This window comes from Monodelphis domestica, chromosome 2 (genome assembly GCF_027887165.1).
Source record: "Monodelphis domestica isolate mMonDom1 chromosome 2, mMonDom1.pri, whole genome shotgun sequence".
In the NCBI taxonomy this organism is placed as follows: Eukaryota; Metazoa; Chordata; class Mammalia; order Didelphimorphia; family Didelphidae; genus Monodelphis; species Monodelphis domestica.
This window is the reverse complement of record NC_077228.1, coordinates 70,715,307-70,733,844: the sequence shown is the minus strand read 5'-3', so window position 1 is coordinate 70,733,844 and position 18,538 is coordinate 70,715,307. Positions and strand designations below refer to the sequence as shown.

General features: G+C 38.3%; 1 protein-coding gene across 6 annotated transcripts in view; it reads left to right on the top strand.

The window, feature by feature from the left end:
- TNR (tenascin R) overlaps positions 1-18,538 on the top strand; it is a 718,245-nt gene that overhangs the window by 257,698 nt on the left and 442,009 nt on the right. For 3 of the 6 annotated variants that reach the window (XM_056815577.1, XM_056815575.1, XM_056815576.1), the window contains exon 2: positions 6,645-6,706. The exons of 2 other annotated variants lie outside the window; for them this stretch is intronic. The gene's annotated coding sequence lies outside the window, so the exon portion shown is untranslated. Of the gene's footprint in view, positions 1-6,644; positions 6,811-18,538 lie in introns of all 6 variants that reach the window. One more of the 6 variants, XM_056815578.1, reaches the window with a different exon arrangement.

The window sequence follows — 18,538 nt, the reverse complement described above, 5'->3', positions numbered from 1 at the left end:
CTTTCTGCCTTGGAACCAATACTTAGTATCACATCTAAAACAGAAGGCAAGGATTTGGGGGGGGGGGAGCCAAACTAAGTAGTCTATATTCTATCCTATAGACAACAGAGACCCAGTAAAATTTTTTTTGATTAAAGAAATGCCATGGTTAGGCTTGTGCATTAGGAGGATTAATTAAATCAATTAGGACCAGAAATGTCTTTAAAGACTGCCTAGTTACATTTTTATAACTTAGGAAACTGGTGAGAAGAAGTAAACAATTTATCTAAGATCACAATATTGGTTAATGGACTAAGAATCTCGGTCTCCCAATTCCTAGACCCATGTTTTGGCTACCCTGCTACCGTGACAGAAGGATTTCTTGACTTTTTCCCTCCTATAAATTCAGTCAAATTTAACTATCTCATTTTCAGGAAATTGGGTTTAGAGTTACATTGCTTCTTGAAAATGGACATGATGGTTTCACCTAAGAAGTGCCTATCCATCTGTTTATAGCCACTGAAGATGGCATCTCTGGCTAGGTGGAGACTAGTAATTTATTGCCAACAGCCTTCATCCAGCATGCCAACAAAGTAACTGTTATCTGAGGAGAATAAACTCAAGGTCTGGAGCCTCTGAGGCAAATAGATGAAGCAAGTCTTCATGTGCCTACAGAAGGAGGATCAGATAGCCCCCACACACACACACACACACAGTGAAGGAAGTGGTATGTTGCCGAAACAGACAGATGGTGGAGATGAAGAATTCTCGTCCTCTGTGCCTCCTTCTTCCTTTGGATCCCACTGAGACAGTAGCCACCGGCTTGGCGGCAGCAGTCTCTCTTTCCAAAGCACCTGCCCGCCTCGGGAACATGGGAAGATTTGGGGGAATTTGTTTTTGCATCTTTTTTAAAGCATCTGTTAGCCTCAAGTTTGCTTCATTGAGCTTTCAATCTCCAGTGCTCCACTAGCATGGAGCTGACTTGGAAATCTGAGGGAAAACTTACTTACTATCAGTCATAACTACTCACTGACTCCTTATTATGTTTTCTCATTGAGTTCAAAATGGAGATATGCTAAGGACACAGAGTTCTCCTTTCTGTTAGTAAGAATGCCCATAGCCTCAAGGATTCCTGGGGGGATGCTGATCTCAACTGAAAGGTGGGGGTGAGTTTCAGGAAGCTCTTAGACTCATTTGGAGTCATCTAGTCCACTCACTGCCCATGGAAACAGCCATTCCTAACAAGGAGAGATGACTCAAATTAAATGCTATGGTTTCCTTCTGTCATCTTTAAACATTTTAGTCCAGGTGAAATCAGAATAAAATTAATATCAAGGGTAATTTAAATTAGGAGGGGAAGACACAGAAGGGTAGCAAAGTAGGATATATGGAAGGCAGAAAGGTAACCAAAGCCATTCAGTTTGCCCATTTGATACTTGAGGAGTATGTAGGAGGAATTATAATAATAATAATTAATAATAATAATAGCTAACATTTATATAGCATTTTTATGTTCTAAGCACTGTTACTCAGTTTACAATTATTGTTTCATTTGATTCTCACTTCAATCCTGGCAAGTAGGTGTTATTTGTGAGATTTAAAATGGTTGAGGTCTTAAACTGTAGTGATTAAAATAGTGGAAGATATAAATTGTGATAGATATAAGAGAGGGTGAGTAAATTTGACTGCAGAAATATGTTTCACTACAGTGTCTTGGGTTTTAAAATAAAATATAAGGTGGTCACCAGGGAAATATTCCCAAATTCTTCAAATACCCAAGTCAATTGGGTTTTATAGAGATTTTAATTAACAATACAATGAGTAATCAAAGAAAGAGAGAGAAAGAAAGGAATAAGTATGAAGGGCCTCAAGCCAATATGGCCTAGACCTGAGTCTTAAAAGAGAAATCAGTCAGTTTTTTAACACTTACCACAAGATCTGTCTAAGTAAGGGTTTCTAATGACACCAGGCCAGCGTCCTTCCTCAAAGAGTCTTCCAGCCAGAGATTGTTTCAAAGGGCCTCTCTCAAGAGCCTCCAGAGCTCCTACCAAAGAGGGAAAGAGCCCCTCAGAGGAGCTCCTTAAGGAGCTCTCCTTCAGAATGAGAATCAGAAATTGAGATCCAGATCCTTCCTTTGCTCTTCTCTGATCTCTTAATTTTAAGGGCAAAATTTCCTCTGTCACCTCCCCTAAGTCCTTACATCTACCAATCACTGTAGATGTTTCTAAAGGACCACCCATTCTTAGTTCAAACCTAAGAAGGTGTGGATTTTTGAGTAATTCACACCAGGAAAGCTCTGAGTAAGTTTTCCAGTTCTTTGTTCCTTGTAAATTCACAAGTTGCTTGACCTTTATAGGTACTTAGCTTAAGAAAAGTATGGGTTTAAGTACTTTTCATTGTTCAGAAAAGAGTTTACAACTTTATCTTCCCCTAGGACAGACCCAAGTAGGTAAAGTAGAATTCTCACATTCCTGCTTTAAGTAGAGTTCACTGCCCAAATGGGGAATGGTCTTAATCCAATCTTATAAAGTAGGGTCTGGGAAATTTTAAGGTTTACATATTATTACCTTTTACAGAAGAGGAAACTGAGACAAATAGAAGTTAAGTGATTTGCCCAAAGTCACATGGCTACTAAACGTGTCTGAAGTAAGATCTGAACTCAGATCTTCCTGACTACAGATTCAGTACTCTACTTGCTATACTATCTAGATACCTCTACTACAGCAGCTATCATTTCTATAGAAACTACTATGTAGTAAATTTAAACTACAGAATGATAAAATCTGACTTTCTTCTGTTCTATGCTCTTTATCTGAAGTCAGTTCATGGGCTCTTAGATTTAGAACTAAAGAGGAACTTAGAAGTCATTGAGTTTAACCACTTAATTTTACAGATAAGGAAACAGAGGACCAAAGAGGTAAATTCCCCAGTAGGAGAGTTGCAAAATAGTTCTGAATAAGAGCTGCATAGCATATAACTTTCCAACCTTTGAATGACAGAAAAATCTCCTTTTTTATACCCCACAGCCTAACTTTTCCTGACTTATTATTATACATTACTCCTTTTCATGCACTCTAGTGCATGCAGGGAAAACTAGACATAGACATGTGAATAATTTAAATTATACATTAACTAGCCTGCTTAAGGAATTCTTTCCCCTTTTTCTTGGGCTGGAAGTTTTCCTTCCTTATTTGTGAAGAAGAAACTCCTCATCTTTATCTACCTCTAGGATATGTTCCTCCTACTCCCATATCCCTGGATGCCCTGATTCATCAATTCTCCCCAGGCTCAGTGTGCCTGCTCCTCCTTCATCTTACTGTCTCTTGCTGTAGTGGGAATAGGGCAATTTGGAGAAGGGGTGGGAGCAGGGAATGAATAGTAGAGAGGTATGTGAGGGGAAGGGGACTGGAGAGGAGAGAAATCTTGCCCCTCTGCTACTGTGATTAAAATGCCCTTCCGTTACTTTTTCATGTGAAGAAGCAGGGTGATTGAAAAAGGAAGGCAGGGAGTCTGACCTGACCTGCCTGTAATGTAAATGTGCCTGCCTTCAATTTCTTCATCATGAAATCATTGAAACTCGGTGTCAGAGGAAACCTGAGAGATCATCCAATCCAACTAGTACATGAGAAAGCATTTTCTCTATTACACCTCTTACTCTTCCCCAACCCCAGAAATGAGAGTATTCAGCCTCTGCTGGAGGGTCTTCTCAGGCAGAATCCTTTCAGACCTCTCTTGGAACAACAAAAGAATGTTTGAGAGAGAGAGAGAGACAGAGACAGAGACAGATGCAGAAACAGACGTAGAGACAAAGAGGGAAAAAGAGAAAAGACAAAGCTATTCTTAAGTGCAAAGTCATTTGGAATAGAGGGGGCTTAGGATTCTGGCTAGAAAGAAAGAAAAGAGATAAATTAAAAGAAAGTACAGGAAAAATGGAGGCAGTGTAGAGTAGCAGGTTGAAAGTCAACCTTGAGGCCAAGACCTGGATTCAAGCTCTGATTTTGCCATATATTATGTGACTCTTGATAAGTCACTTAATCTCTCAGTCAGACCATAAGATGCAGATAAGGTGCCAACATGCATAGCTAGAGGGAATTTCTGCATGTTGACATTCTCTGTTCCAATGAAATCCTTTATTCAATGACTATTTCTATATGAGTAGGTATTCAGGGGGAAGGGAGGGAGTAAGTTTCCTTTCCTTTTCTAAGAATTCTATTGTTTTTGTTGTTTAGTCATTTCAATCATGTCCAATTCTTTGTGATCCCATTTGAGGTTTCATTGTCAAAAAAGAAATCGATTGGCTTGGCATTTTCTTCTCCAGTTAATTTGACAGATGAGAAAACTGAGGCAAACAGGGTTAAGTGACTGGCCCAGGGTCACCTAACTTAAGTATATGAGGTTAGATGTGAACCCATGTCTTCAGTACTGGTGTCCTATTCATTATACCTACCCACGTAATGAACTCTAAGAAAACAAGGGAGAATTTTTAAATAATTGTCTACTAGACTGTGATCTCCTGGAGAGAAGGGCAATTTTCTTCCCTTTTCTTAATATACCCAGCACTTAGCACACTGGCCTGGAACATAGAAAGTGCTTTTAATAGGTGCTCATTATTATTGTGTCAAAGTGATGAGCTGGATGGTTTTTTTAAAAACTTGGGAAGACTTATATGAACTGATGCATAGAGAAGTTAGTGGAACCAAAAGAACATTGTAAACAGTAACAGAAATAAGGTTGATTAACTGTGAAAGTCTTAAATACTCTGATAAAGATAATTCCAGTGATGAAAAATGCCATCTACTTCCAGGGAAAGAACTGACAAACTGAGTATAGATTATAGAATAATTTTTCAAATTTTAAAATTGGTTTTACATATGTGTTTTCTTTTGCATCATGCTTAATATGGAAATATTTTTTGTTTAACTACACATATATAATCAATATCATAGTGCACACTTTCTCAAAGGATGATAGAGGAAAGAGAAGGAAGGAGAAAATTTGGAAATCAAATTTTTAGAAAATGAATGTTCCATATTCTACAAGTAATTGAAGAATATTTAACAAAATGAATGAAAATAATTTCAACAAATAAAATGCTTGTTGATGGATACTTATCTAGAGGCAGCTCACTAAATATTTAAGTAGGCAACTTTATCAATTTCTATTTCTTCTAGGACAAGAAGACCTGAGTTTCTATCAAGCCTCAGATACTTACTAGCTATGAGATTCTGAACAAGTCATTTAACCTCTCTCTGCCTCAGTTTCCTATTCTGTAAAATAAAGATAATAGCCTCTCATTCAAGAAGGTGCTATAAGTTTAAAATAAAGTTATATTTATAAAGTACTTTGCAAACTGTAAAGTGCTATATAAATCCTGGATATTATTATCTAATTTTTAAGTTTTTCAGAGTGATACATATATTACATCATTTATGAAAATTCTTATCTAACATGTTACATTGCTTACTCTGAGAAATTTTAGCTTTGAAACTCTTCTCTTCTGACTGGTGACTCCCTCCCCAGAATAATGAGCAACCAATTAAATTTTTAACACATTTATTAAACATCGACTGTTTGTGTGTATGTATAGGACATATACAAAGATAAATAAGTATTAAGTATTTATAAAATGACTTTAAGAGAGAGTAAAAACCAACAAATGGGGGAAGAGACCAGAAAGATCTTGAGTCATAGGTGGCAGCTGAAGCTTGCTCCTGGAATAATGACCGAAGAATACTTATGTCATATGTAAAGGGAGGGTGGTGGTCAAAACAAATAGCAGCTCCAATCCTATAATTGAACTTCACCTGTAAAGTATTACAGCAAAATGTGACATGCTAGGTGTCCTGATCTGAAGTCATATGTGAATTGATACCTATAAATGGAGCATCAAACAAGAGATAAAATGAGTTTGTGTGTATGATTGTCTACTGATGAAAGAATGTTCTTATCCCACTGCAACAGCTATGCCTCTATGATGAAATCCCTTATCAAAGCCACCCATGGATACTGAAGACTAGTTAGTGGTTGCAAATGGAAGTAATTTTGAGGTTTGATGACCTGGGCTTCAATCCTTTTTCTTGTGTAATACTGAAAAATAATTTAAGCTCTCTGAATTTCAATTCAATTGAGATTCAATTTTTCAATTCATTTGAGATTCAATTCAATTCAATATTTTCTTGACTCTTAAAATGAGAGGATGAGCCTGGATAATCTCTAAGTCCCTTCTTACTTTTGTCTAGAGGCTTTAATTTTTTTCCTATGGAATCTTCCACTTAGGCACAGAACTCCTGGGATCCAAACATGCCAGCTAAAAATAATTTCTGAATGATTTGCCTAGTGTCTTAAAAATACCTTATCTTCTCTCTTAGAATAGATACTGAATAAATAAATTACAAAAATAAAGGTACTGAATATCACTTCCAAAGCAGAAGAGTGGTAAGGATAGGCAATTGATGTTAAGTGACTTACCCAGAATCACATAGCTAGGAAGTGTCTGAGGCAAGATTTGAACCCAGATCCTCCCAACTCCAGATCTGGTGCTTTATCCTTTTGAGTCATCAACTCCCCCCATACTGTCTTTAATAATCATACATTCTCTGCCAATGGAAATGTGTCAACAGGTCAAAGATGGATTAGTTCATCTGACACTGATCCTCTCTCTGCAGGTCCTTACCACCTGGATGGCAGTCTATTGGACTTCTGAATGTGTGTCCTGAAGTTCTTCCAGGTGTGTGGAAACTATTAAGTCTTGCCTGGATTGGTTGTCACAAAATTCTCTGATCATAATAGTATAAGGAGTCGTGAGTATGGAGAAATATTCTGTTGTCTAAGGTCAGTCATTGGCTCACTGTTGGCAATATCCATGAGCTAATGGTAAAAAGGGTTCAGAAAGAGGAACCGGAACAGAAATCACTCACTTTCTCTCAGAGTAGTAAAGTGGGAAAAGCCTTATTTTTTGAAGCAAAAGAACCTAGTTTGGAACTCACATTCTACTGTTTTTTAAATATATGACCTTGGGCTGGTCACTTATCTCTGAGACTCTGTTTCTTTATCTCTAAAATAAGAGGGATTGGGCTAGATATATCCAAGATATATCCTCAAGTGTTCTGGTAAAATGTTTTATAGACACTCCAAATATATGCATATATATGTATATAAACATTTATTAAATAAATATACATTATATCATATATATGTGTTTATATATATACAAAATATATTCAAATACATTATGCAAATATGTATATGCATATATACAGCACACTTTTAAGGTTAATCTGCATTATTAACATTTTCTCCACTTTCTCAATTTTTGACAATAAAGAAAACCAATAAATCAAGCCCTGATTTGTAGCACTCCTGCTTTGAGCTCTAAATCCATGATTGAATGATCTGTCTCTGATTTAATGTCCATGTATGTCAGAACATTCCAGATCTTGTGGCTGAAGAATGATGAGAGGCCAAATCCCTTCAGGTGCTGATGCCATGCTTGAAATATCACCTTGATGGCTTACGCCTAAATGGCCTTGTTGTACTCTGCCATTGAAAGCTCTCCTGAAAAAAAAATAGGTTTAAGGTCAATGGGAGAATGGGAGATGAGAGTAGAAGGGAAAAGGTTTTGACTTAATATAAGATGGTTCCTCCCTCTTGTTTCTGAAGTGCCTCATTCTTTTACCATATAAAGCAGGGCCCAGAATATCTATAAAGTGACTAAGTTTAATGAAGGGTAAAACTCCATTATGGAAGGTTCTATAGAAGGTACCCAGCAAATACCATAGAGAAACTATATTTCCTATGTTCTGTGCCAAGAAAGCACTGAGAAATTTAAGGTGCAAATTTAGAGCAGAAAATGTCTTTAAAGGTTCTCCAGGTGACTCATTTTGTACACGAGGAAAGTGAGGGTAAAAAAGTTAAATTGACTAGTCCAAAGTCCTATAAGTAGAAAATGGCAGAGAGAGAAATCCAATCTATGTCCTCTGACTTTAACTTTAGAATTCTTTTCACCATGCCGCACTGAATCTCAAAGGGTGGGGAAAGAGTTAAACCAGTAATGATAGCTTAGAGCTTCTAATGTTATTGGGTATTTTTCTGAAAATCCATAGGGGTTGTATCTTGTAGAATCACCCCTACATTTTTAAGAGAAGACAGTCTTTACCCTCTCTAATCCATCTCAGTTTTGAACAAATCATGCGGTTCCGAATTTTTTCTCTCCTTACTCAACCTGGCATTTCTCTAACTTTGCAAATAGATGATTTTTGTCCAGACTATATATCAAAGTAGGATAGTAATGTGGACTATTATCCCTTAGCCTAACATATTATGAACTCTAGCATTTATGAACTTTTAGACTATTTTTGTGTAGTCCAGGGATTGTTGCATGATACCCTAATTGTCCCCTTCATTAATCTGAAATGGTGTTTTCCATTCATTCCTCTTATTGATCTGGATGAAACTGTAGGCCCCTTGAAGATCAAATTTCACAAAAAATGCTTGGAATTGCTGGTCAAATAGGTTGAAGATCAGAGCCAGGGTGTCCTAATCCATTGGTGAAATGGCATTGAAAACCCAACCATTATGTTATGTGTACAGCTTTCATTATTCTTTTTCCATAAATGAGATGGGGATAGGGCAGATGTCAAGATCAGATGAATTCTTTTCCAGATCTTTGTCTTCCTAAGAATTTCTGTAATACCTCCTTGAGTCTATCATCAAACCAGTGTAGATAGAGGATATGAGCACACCAAGACTGAAGTCAATCATGCAGTCCTAAATCACATATGAGAGCACTATTCTCAATTTCTGGGTACAAAATGTAGCCATGGAATTGCTACTTTTATAGTGGTAACAGAAGTGTACATGGGGAGCATCACAAAGTAGGGAGAAATGAAGGGCAAAGGCCAATGGAAATGTTTTTCACAGATGTGTCAGCACCTCTGGTCCACAGTCTTGGCACATCTATAAGTGATGATGCTACTTCTGTGCTTAGTAAGGACTATTAGCTATAGAATCCACAGTTCCTTCTCCTAGAATTCTAATAATACTTAACAAATATGAATTTGACTACTCTGAGATTCAAACAGTATTCAGGTTTTAGAATTCAAAGATCACATTAAAGGGAAAGAGAAGCTGAGACCATAGTAGTTTGGTTTCTGGAGTTCTTTAACTTAACTATAGGGATCATGTGTGAGTAGTCTCTATAACCTCAGAGCTCAGAGGGCTCTACCTAGTCTATATTCCATATCCAGAAAATTTTGTCCCATGTTCACATAGGCTAGAATTTAAAGTGCATTACTACTAAAATGTAGAGTGTAGGAGGTAGAGGTATGTAATAATGGGTAGACAAAATCTGAATTGACTAAGTGTGGGAAGAGAATGAAAAGGATGGTTGATTCTAACAGAAGGGCACTTATGGGTATTCTGACTGTCTGCATACCCCTAGATGGGGCCATAATTCATTTGACCAATAATTGATAAAGGCTTGATCTGAATGCATTGTTGTAATGAGTACTGGTTTGGACCTTTGCTATCTCCATTCATAACAATTTAGCTCTCACTAGGTTCTATAGCCTTTTGTTCAATCAGGGCAGTCTGATTTCAATCAGACCCAGAATGTATTTATTTACTCTACCAGGTCCCCCTTTCCTGTTTTACCCTTGTTAGAAGCAGCAGATCTTTTGTTTGACTGACTTTGCACAAGCAGGTCATAACAATATTCCTGTAGTTAGGGCACTTTAAAAAGTTATTTTGAGGTAAGCTTTTCTTCAACAGAAAGATTATGGCCAAATGGTCAACTTGTTCAATTGGGAGGCCTTTGATAGACTTTAAAAAGATTACCATTGTGCACAAAGGAAAAGAAGACTCCTGGAAATAGGTCTTGATCAATGACACATATAAAACCCAGTGGAATTTCATAGTAGTTATGGGGTGGGGGAGGGGAGTGGGAAAAAACATGAATCATGTAACCATGGAAAATATTCTAAATTACTTAATTAAATAATTTTTTAAAAAAAGAAAAGAAGACTCCCATTTAACCAGAGCTGTGAATTACTCTTTATTCCTGGGCAATAAGAAAATTTTGGGATGTTTCCTGACATTGGTAATCAGTAGAACAGATGAGTTAAGAATCAAGTTCCTGAGTATTTGACCAGAAATAAAAAGTAGTTTGAGTATTCAGAGCATTGAGTAGAATTTTGTTTGACTCTATAGAAGTAGAAAGGAACATTTGTTAATGTGACTGCATAATTCAAGAAAGCCATAATTGTCATGAGCAATTGTGTGTATCTGTTGGATTTTGTTCTAGTGTAGGTTCTCAGTTAATTTTGGAGATATATCCTTAGGTTTGTGGTTCTCCCACTGGGATAGACCTCAATTTAGGGAGGGTGTGGATGATTAAAAATTAAAGCAGTATACAGGGAAGGTGCTTCTATTTATCCAGCCAGTGAAATTGAGTGCATGCAAAACATAAAGCTTCATGGAATGATTCAATCACTTGGGGACTGTAATATCAAAGCCCTGACAGATGTGAGATGAATGACTGACACAGTTCTGAGCCTCCTTAAGTCTCTATTTGGGAAAATAGAATGTTGTGGGGAAGGAGGCCCACATGTACTAAGAACTAGGACAAGACAGTTTGTAGAATGTCAATGATGAAAATTCCCTTGGTACAGTCAAGATAGAAGTTCCAGTGATGGTCAATCATGAAGAGATTTGGCTGGGTTATTAACTCAGGGAGACTTGGCAAATTACTCTGGGAAACTTACCAAGGTGCCAGATCTCTCCATATGGATGTGGAAAGTCTGTCCCCAAAGCAGGGAGTTTTCATCTCACAAGATAGCAAGCTTACCTTTGAAGGTAACATTCTCAATCACTACCTGAATTAGCTCTTGCTTAAGGGTAAGTACTGTACTTCTCATTGCACTAATTTGACTATATCTGTACTTTCTCCATGTTTTTTTGTTGCCTATAAACTAAAGACTAAGCTCATTAAATTCATAGTCAAAATCTTCCATAAAGTTGCCTCAACCCAACTTTAAAACTTTATCTCCCATCAGGCTCATAAACAAGTCCTCCATTCTTATCAAATGCCAATGGTTATATGATTTCATTGATATAGATATTACTACCAATGAGGCCATCTGGCTTCTAATCCTGTGCCACACTTATCAATGTCCTCCCAAATATTTGCCACCAGGAGCACCCCCAATATTTTGGGAAGTTTATTCATGTTCTTTTGACATTATATAGATATTAATACCTTAATTACCATCCTCAAAATATGCCTTGAGATTCCTCATCTCCATGAGCCTTAGATGATGAGATTCCTTGTGTTTAGAATGAACCTTCCCTGAACCCACAGATCTCTTCTGGAAATCATATTTATCCTTTAAGGCCCAATTCAGATGTTGCCTCCTCCTTGAAGTCTTAGCTGATGCTCCTAGCCTACAGTGATCTCTCCAGCCTCTGAATTTCAATGTAATTTAATAGCTATAATACTACTATGGCACTTATCAAATGATGCCTCTATTATAGTTATATGAGTGTGTCTTTTCCCTCTCATTAGATTGTAATCACCTTGAGAGCAAGGAGTGAGTCTTATTCATCTTCTTATCCTCCACAATTCCAAATACTATACTCTACCAAGTATTATATATTGTACTACTCAACAGATTTGAGTTTGTGGGATGAATAAAAAGGGGGAAATGGCTATCCTTATTCCCTCAGTGAATAAATATGGAGCTGTACCTGAGAATATTAGAAAAAGATGATGACTGCAGTCATATTACCATTAAGGTATATCTTGGTGGAAAGAGGACATAATGATATTAACACCTCACATTTATAAATAGAGGCTATTATGTAGTATTTTGAAAACTGATTCTAAAGTCAAGAAGATCTGGGTTAATATCTCACTTCTAATATATATTGACAATAGGACCCTAGACAAATAACCTAACATCATGGTGATTTAGAGAATCCTCCATGATTGTGAGGTGAAGAGAAAGTACTGACCAGTAGTGGTAGAGGGAGTTTCTCTATCTATAATGTCTTTATACCAAGGAAATCACAAATCTAGTCCTGTCCCTTTAAAGTTTATAAAGCCTCTGCATATTACCTCATTTGTCCTTCATTACAACTCTGTGAAGTGGGTATTCCAAGGTATTAGTAGACCTATTTAACAGATGGGGAAGTGAGCCACAGAGAATTGAAGGTATTTGCCTGTTGCCATACAGCTAATAATGGTCAGTCAGGATTCAGACACAGATTTTCTTGACTCTAAATCTAAAACTGGTTGAGAGGCCTGAAAACTATTTGACAAGGAAAGGTTAATGCTGCTGTTGAGGAAAAGAAAACCTAGCTATGGGGCAGGAGGGCAGCAGTGAGTATTAAGTTTACAACAGTAGGGAGAGAAAAGGGGGCCCTTTGGCAAGGAAAAACAAAACCATGAACACCTACCATGGACAGTTCCTTTGAAATTTGGGCTTCCTCTGGCATGGGGACCAGTCTATACTTTGGATTTGGGAACTAAGCATTCCTAACCCTTTCTTCCTCACATTCAGAACTGGATGAAACACTAATTGCCATCCTGGCTCTCATTTAAATTCCTCTTGTTGGCAAGTGCAGAGAAGGTGACAAAATCCCATCAGGATTTCCGTTTGTTTTAATTTTAGCTCAGCTCCAGGGATCTCCTCATTAAGCCACATCACCAGAGCCATGGGGGGACCGATCCCTTTAGCCAGAATCTGTAAACAGAAGGTGTTAGCAGCTCATATCCTCTGCTCTGTGGAGCCTGTTTTTTCTCTCTTATATGCTTTATCCATCTAGCGTACCTACAGCAGCTTATTTATCTTCCTCTATTCCCACTGTATCTCGTCTATCTAGGTAATACTTTCTGTCTATCTGCCGATGTCATTTTCATATTCTATCCATTTGCCTATTTACACTGTTTATATTCTTACCTCCTCTATTTTATGGGCCTTCCCCATTGCTACATCCATCCTGTTGATAATCTTGCCTATTTATATTCCCCATCTATGCCTATATTCCCTTTCCTTTTTAATCTGTTTATCAATCTTGTTTACTTTCTCTATCAGCCCCTTCATCTTGCTATTATCTAGTTATCTATCTGGTTAAATCACCTTCCTTCTCTCTCTCTGTCTCTAGCTATCACCTGAATCCCATCCAGATCTCTGTGACATGGATGCTTGCCAGTCCATATTGGCAAGCAAGTACTTGGGCTTTTTCAGGAGACTGGACCCTCTCAGCCATGTACCTCTGGGGATTCTGTTATGTGAAGGCTAGAATGGACTCTGGATAATCTGAATGGACACAAAGGACACACTTTTGTTGGCTTTCCTCAAGAGTCACTTATATTTGACTTTGGGATAGAATAGGTGACATGGGACAGTACTACTATAGCAGTATTGCCATAGGAGAAACCTGTATGACAATGGGTGTCCCCAGACCTGTTAATCAATGTTACATCATACCTAGTGTTAGATTTAGAGTCAAGAAAATCTGGGTCTGAATCCTGGCTGACAAAATGGCAAATGGGGGTTATTTTCACCCTCTCCTACCAGTAGGCACTACAGAAACTATTGCCAGAAAAGAGGTATAGAAGAGGAATTAAAGTAGAGTGGCTAATGTGTTGAACCTAGAATGAGGAAATCCTGCATTCAGAGCTCATTTTTAGAACTTCAGACCTCAGAACAAAGTTCAAAGTCCTTAAATATTCAAGACTCTTTATAATCCAGCCCTACCTACTTCTCTGCTCTTATCTCCCCTCATTCCTCCACAAAGCTCTTGGTCCAAATAATCTGACCAATTCATTATTGTCTGTACATACTGTGAGAATTTGTACCTCCAAAGCTTTACTCTCATTTGTACTTGCTTGGAAATTTTCTTGTTTCCTCTATATTTATCAAAGCCTTCTTCCTTCCAGTTCTAGTTCAAGTTCTTGGTTCCCTTTTAAGTCTTGCCTAACTTCCCTTGGCCTCAGTCATTTCTTCTCCTCCTTCTTAGCTTGTCTGGACCACTCACTCTACCCTTGGCATAGACTGTTTGGGATTGCTATTTATGTATTAGTGGAGTCTTTCATGAGGGGTATCAACCCCTCAAGGGCAGAGACAATGCCTTATACATCTTTGTATCCCCCCCACACACACACCTAGTCAGACCCTAATAAATTATACATGCTCAAACAATGTCACTGGTAGGGTTGGGTTCCTAGGTTGAGTAGGTGTCGACCCCCTCATAAAAGCAATATTCCCTGGATTTGGAGACTGAGGCTCAGAACATGAGCATCTAGAAAACAGGAGATTGGAGGAAATCTTGATTATATTCCTCCTCCCTTCTCCAATTCTTGAAACACTCTTACACTGACTACACAACTCAATCTTTTTAGGAAAAATAAGTGAGATGTTGCCAAGTTATCTGAAGCCCCCAGTCCAGGGCAATAGACGCTGTCACTGGAAAGTAATTTCTTTTTAAACTTCTCTCTAGTGAAATCACACCGTTGTGTGCAGCCTGCCAGCCAGTGCCAGTATTGCCATCTTGCCACCGCAGTGCTGGGGAATAAAGGAAAATGCTTAGCATTAAATTTCATGTAAATCAGACTTTATTTGCTCTGGTGACAGGTTATTACCTTCTGCAGGGAAAGAGGAAAAAAATTGCTGCTGGCTGGAGACGCAATTTCCCCAAATGGGGATGCAACCAATAACAACATGAGGCAGCATGGGTATAGGAGGCAGAGCTCTAGGTGTTATACTTCCCACCCCTTTGTCATTTTCTCTTCTCTTCCACATACCACAACTAGAATCAGTACCCTCACCCACCTGACTCATTGCTGGTCCTTCCTGGACTCCTCACTTCAAAACTATCATCTTTTCTCCACTTTCATGTCTTGTTATTGTTTAGCCAGTTTTCAGTTGTGTTCAAATCTTCATAACCCCTTTTAGAGTTTTCTTGGTAAAGATACTAGAATGATTTGCAGTTTCCTTCTCCAGCTCATTTTACAGTTAAGGAAATCAAGGCAAACAAGTTTAAGTAGCTTGCTCCAGGTCACATAGCCACTAAGTATCTGAGGACAGACTTAAACTCAGGAAGAAGTCTTCCTAAATCCAAACTAGCACTCTATCCATTGCACCACCTGACTGCCCATGCCTATATACCCTGCATTAAAGTGGTTGTCTGTAATTATGTAAAAGGTCCTAGCTGTAGAATCAGTATATCTCAATCTCATCTCTGCTACTTACTATCTATGTGAGGCAGCTCAGCAATTAAGACCAAAGAGTGCTGGACCTGGAGTCAGAAATATCTAAGTTCAAATCCTGCCTTGCACTTATGAGTGTTGTGACCCTGGGCAAGTCACTCAACCACTATTTGCTTCATTTTCCTCAATGGTAAAATAAGAGGACTGGGCTAACTGGCCTCTAAGGTCTTTTACTTCCTCTATGAATTTGGCCTCTTTGGGCTATGGTTTTCTCATCTATAAAAGGAGAGTCTTGGACTAGGTGATCTCTAAGTTTTCCATCAGCTACTCTGTGATCTCACAATCCCTTGAACATACTTTATTGCATTCCTGCCTCCATGCTTTTACTCATAACATTCCTTTCCCTTTGAAAGTTTCTTCCCCTTATTTTTATTATTCTCTATGATTCTTGATTCCTACTCATCTTTAAAGCCCAATTCAAAGCCTCCTTCGTGGCACTTTCACTGATGAGCCTAGTTTTAGAGTTATCTCTTTTTGGCTATATATCCTCTCTCTCCAACAATATTTTAAACTTTTCTGTGGCAAAGAGCATGTCTTAGTCATCTTTACATACCCCATCCTCACCGTGCCCCTGTCACATCATCACCCAGTACTTCACAGTCTCACAAATTTTCAGTTATATAAACCTCAGAGGGCATCTAGCAAAGCTATATTTGTTCCTTCTAAATCATCCCTAAAGAATGTTCATCCAGCCTCCACTGAAGCCTTCCTAGCACATATAAACCCACTTTCTGAATAGTACTTTCCATTTTGAGACAGTCTTAAATTGTTAGGAAATTTTATATTATTTTGAGTCAAAACCAACTTTTCAATTTCTACTCCTTAATGTAATCTCTGCCATTTTTCATAGGCTCATAGATTCAGAGCTAGAGGAGTACCCTCAAAATCACCATAGTCCAATGCTCTAATTTTATAGATGAGGGAACCAGTAACTCCAAATGTCAAGTGCTTTATTTGAAGACATATAGGTTGTAGGAGATAGGGTTGGGCTTCAAACCTATTTCCTTTAACACCAGATCCAATATTCTTTCTCAAACTCCTCACCTAGCAGGGCTTTACCAATAGTGTTTCAGTCATTTCAATCATATCTACCTCTCCATGACCCTATTTGGCATTTTCTTTGCAGAGATTCTACAGTGGTTTGCAGATAGTATGTACATATTGATTATCTCATCAAGTATCAAAGCTGAAAAGGACCTTAGGGATCAACTAGTCTCACTCACCCATTTTAAGATGAAGAACCTGTGGTCCAAAATCACAAGGTCACAGAGGAAGTAGTGGCAGAAGCTACTCTGATTCCTAATTCCCATGATCTTCCTACTAACTGAGACTGCCATTATTTTCTGCTGACGTGTGTGTGATCAAACATTAGGAGTGAAGACAACAAGCATATGCACCAGGCACTGTGCTAAGAAATCAGAGGCAAGACAAAAGCCATTCATTAAAAAGGAGATCATATCTTGGTGCTAGAGACATGATTAGCATTTGGGGAATGGAATCAAGGTTTGGCGGGGATCTGGTTAGGCTGTAATAGTATGAAAGCATAATTGAGAACTTGGTCAGGATTTGGAAAATTAGGTCAGAAAGTGTGGTCAGATTAAAAAATACAGCATCGGAGTTGGTCCACAGTCAAAGTTTAGGAGTATCAGAATTGAGAATGAATGAATAAGGTCAGGGTTATGGTCAAGATTTGGAGACTCAGATTAGGGTTTGAGGACTGAGATCAAGATTTAATTGTTTGGTCAAGTTTGAGAGTATGTCAGTAGGATTAGGAGCTTGACAAAGTGGTGAGATCAGAGTTTGATGGAAGACTCTAAGTCAAGTTTGAAGTGATGGCATGAGGGTTTAGGTAAAGAGACCTAGTTTTATATTTCCAGTACACAGTGCAGTGATTCAAATAAAATATGTAATTATTAAATATTTGTATTGACTTAAGCTGTGTTTTAGGGGTGTTAGATTAACTTTAGGGCAAGGTAGGTCTTGAAGCATAGTATGGGGGAGGGCTAGATTAGAGTCTAATGAGAGGATTCTGAGTTTGAGTGTTTAAGGATCATTTTTGGAATATGATCAGGGTTTGGAGAAAAGATCAGAGTTTAGGGATATGTCAAGGTTAGAGACAGTTTTTGCAGATGATCTTTCTACCTTGAGCAATATTTCAAACAACCAAACATGAGCTAAAGATCCTATTAGACCCCCAACTCTTCCTTCCTTATGGACTCCTTCTCCAATCTCTTCCACCTTAGAAAATATAATATGGAGATGAGACTCCCTTGGTTTTCCTCTTCACATCCCCAAGCCTGAGATAAGGCTTCTCTTGTAGCTCAGAATAAAGACAACAGTTCAGAGAAGGGCCACTCAGTTCAGCCTCGTCACTGCCACAACAGTCCCCTGGGCTGGGTCTTTGCCAAGTTTACCATCTGTACCCAACGGCCAGTTATTCAGACATGTTTCCAGCTTCTGCATCAGAAATTTCCCCCTGAGTTGGGCCTGGGCCAAAGCCACAGACTGTATCATACAATACAACAAACTTTGCCAGGGCTACAGCTAGTAATTTATGGCCTCCTTTATTAACATTTATCAAGTTTTGCGGTCATTAAGCCTAGAGTCTTTGCCCAGTTTGCAGAAAATAACTTGCGGTTCATTACAATGTAGCATTTGCTAACTGCCTGTTGGCCTGTCACGCTGGATGGGTGCCGCTGCCCACTCACTCACCAGTTAGCTCCTTCCATCTTACTTTGCTCAGGTCAGTCAGGCCTCCTCCCTCTAGAGGACAGATAGCCAAGATCTTCACTATTTTGCTCCTCTTTCTTCCTCCCGTGTTGTGTACCCAACTGTTGTGGATTTCACAAAACACAGAATAGTTACTGGTGATGGAGAGAAAAGAGATCATAGTACCATCAAGGTTAGCTTATTCTGTCTCTGGAAAAGATTAGCATCTTCCCAAAACTGTACTAAATGAAGGGACAAATCCTTTGGATTTTTCTGGGATTGCAGCACGCTTGCTAGTGTCACAAAAGAGCATGGATGTTTATGATTAAAAGTATAAAGCTACACACAGATAGTGGGTCCATATACATACAAACTACATAGAGAATAAACTGATCCCTTAAGTTAATTTGAGGAATAATTAGCTATCTTCTCAACATGAATAATCTAAATTAGTTCATAATTTTAAGTTTATCTGTTTGGCTGCAGAATTGGTGTTTTTTGGTGAGGTTTACAACTGACTTTCTCAATTTTATAGTGGGAAAAAATTCTGGATTTGGAGATAGAGGAGCTGAGATTTTCAGC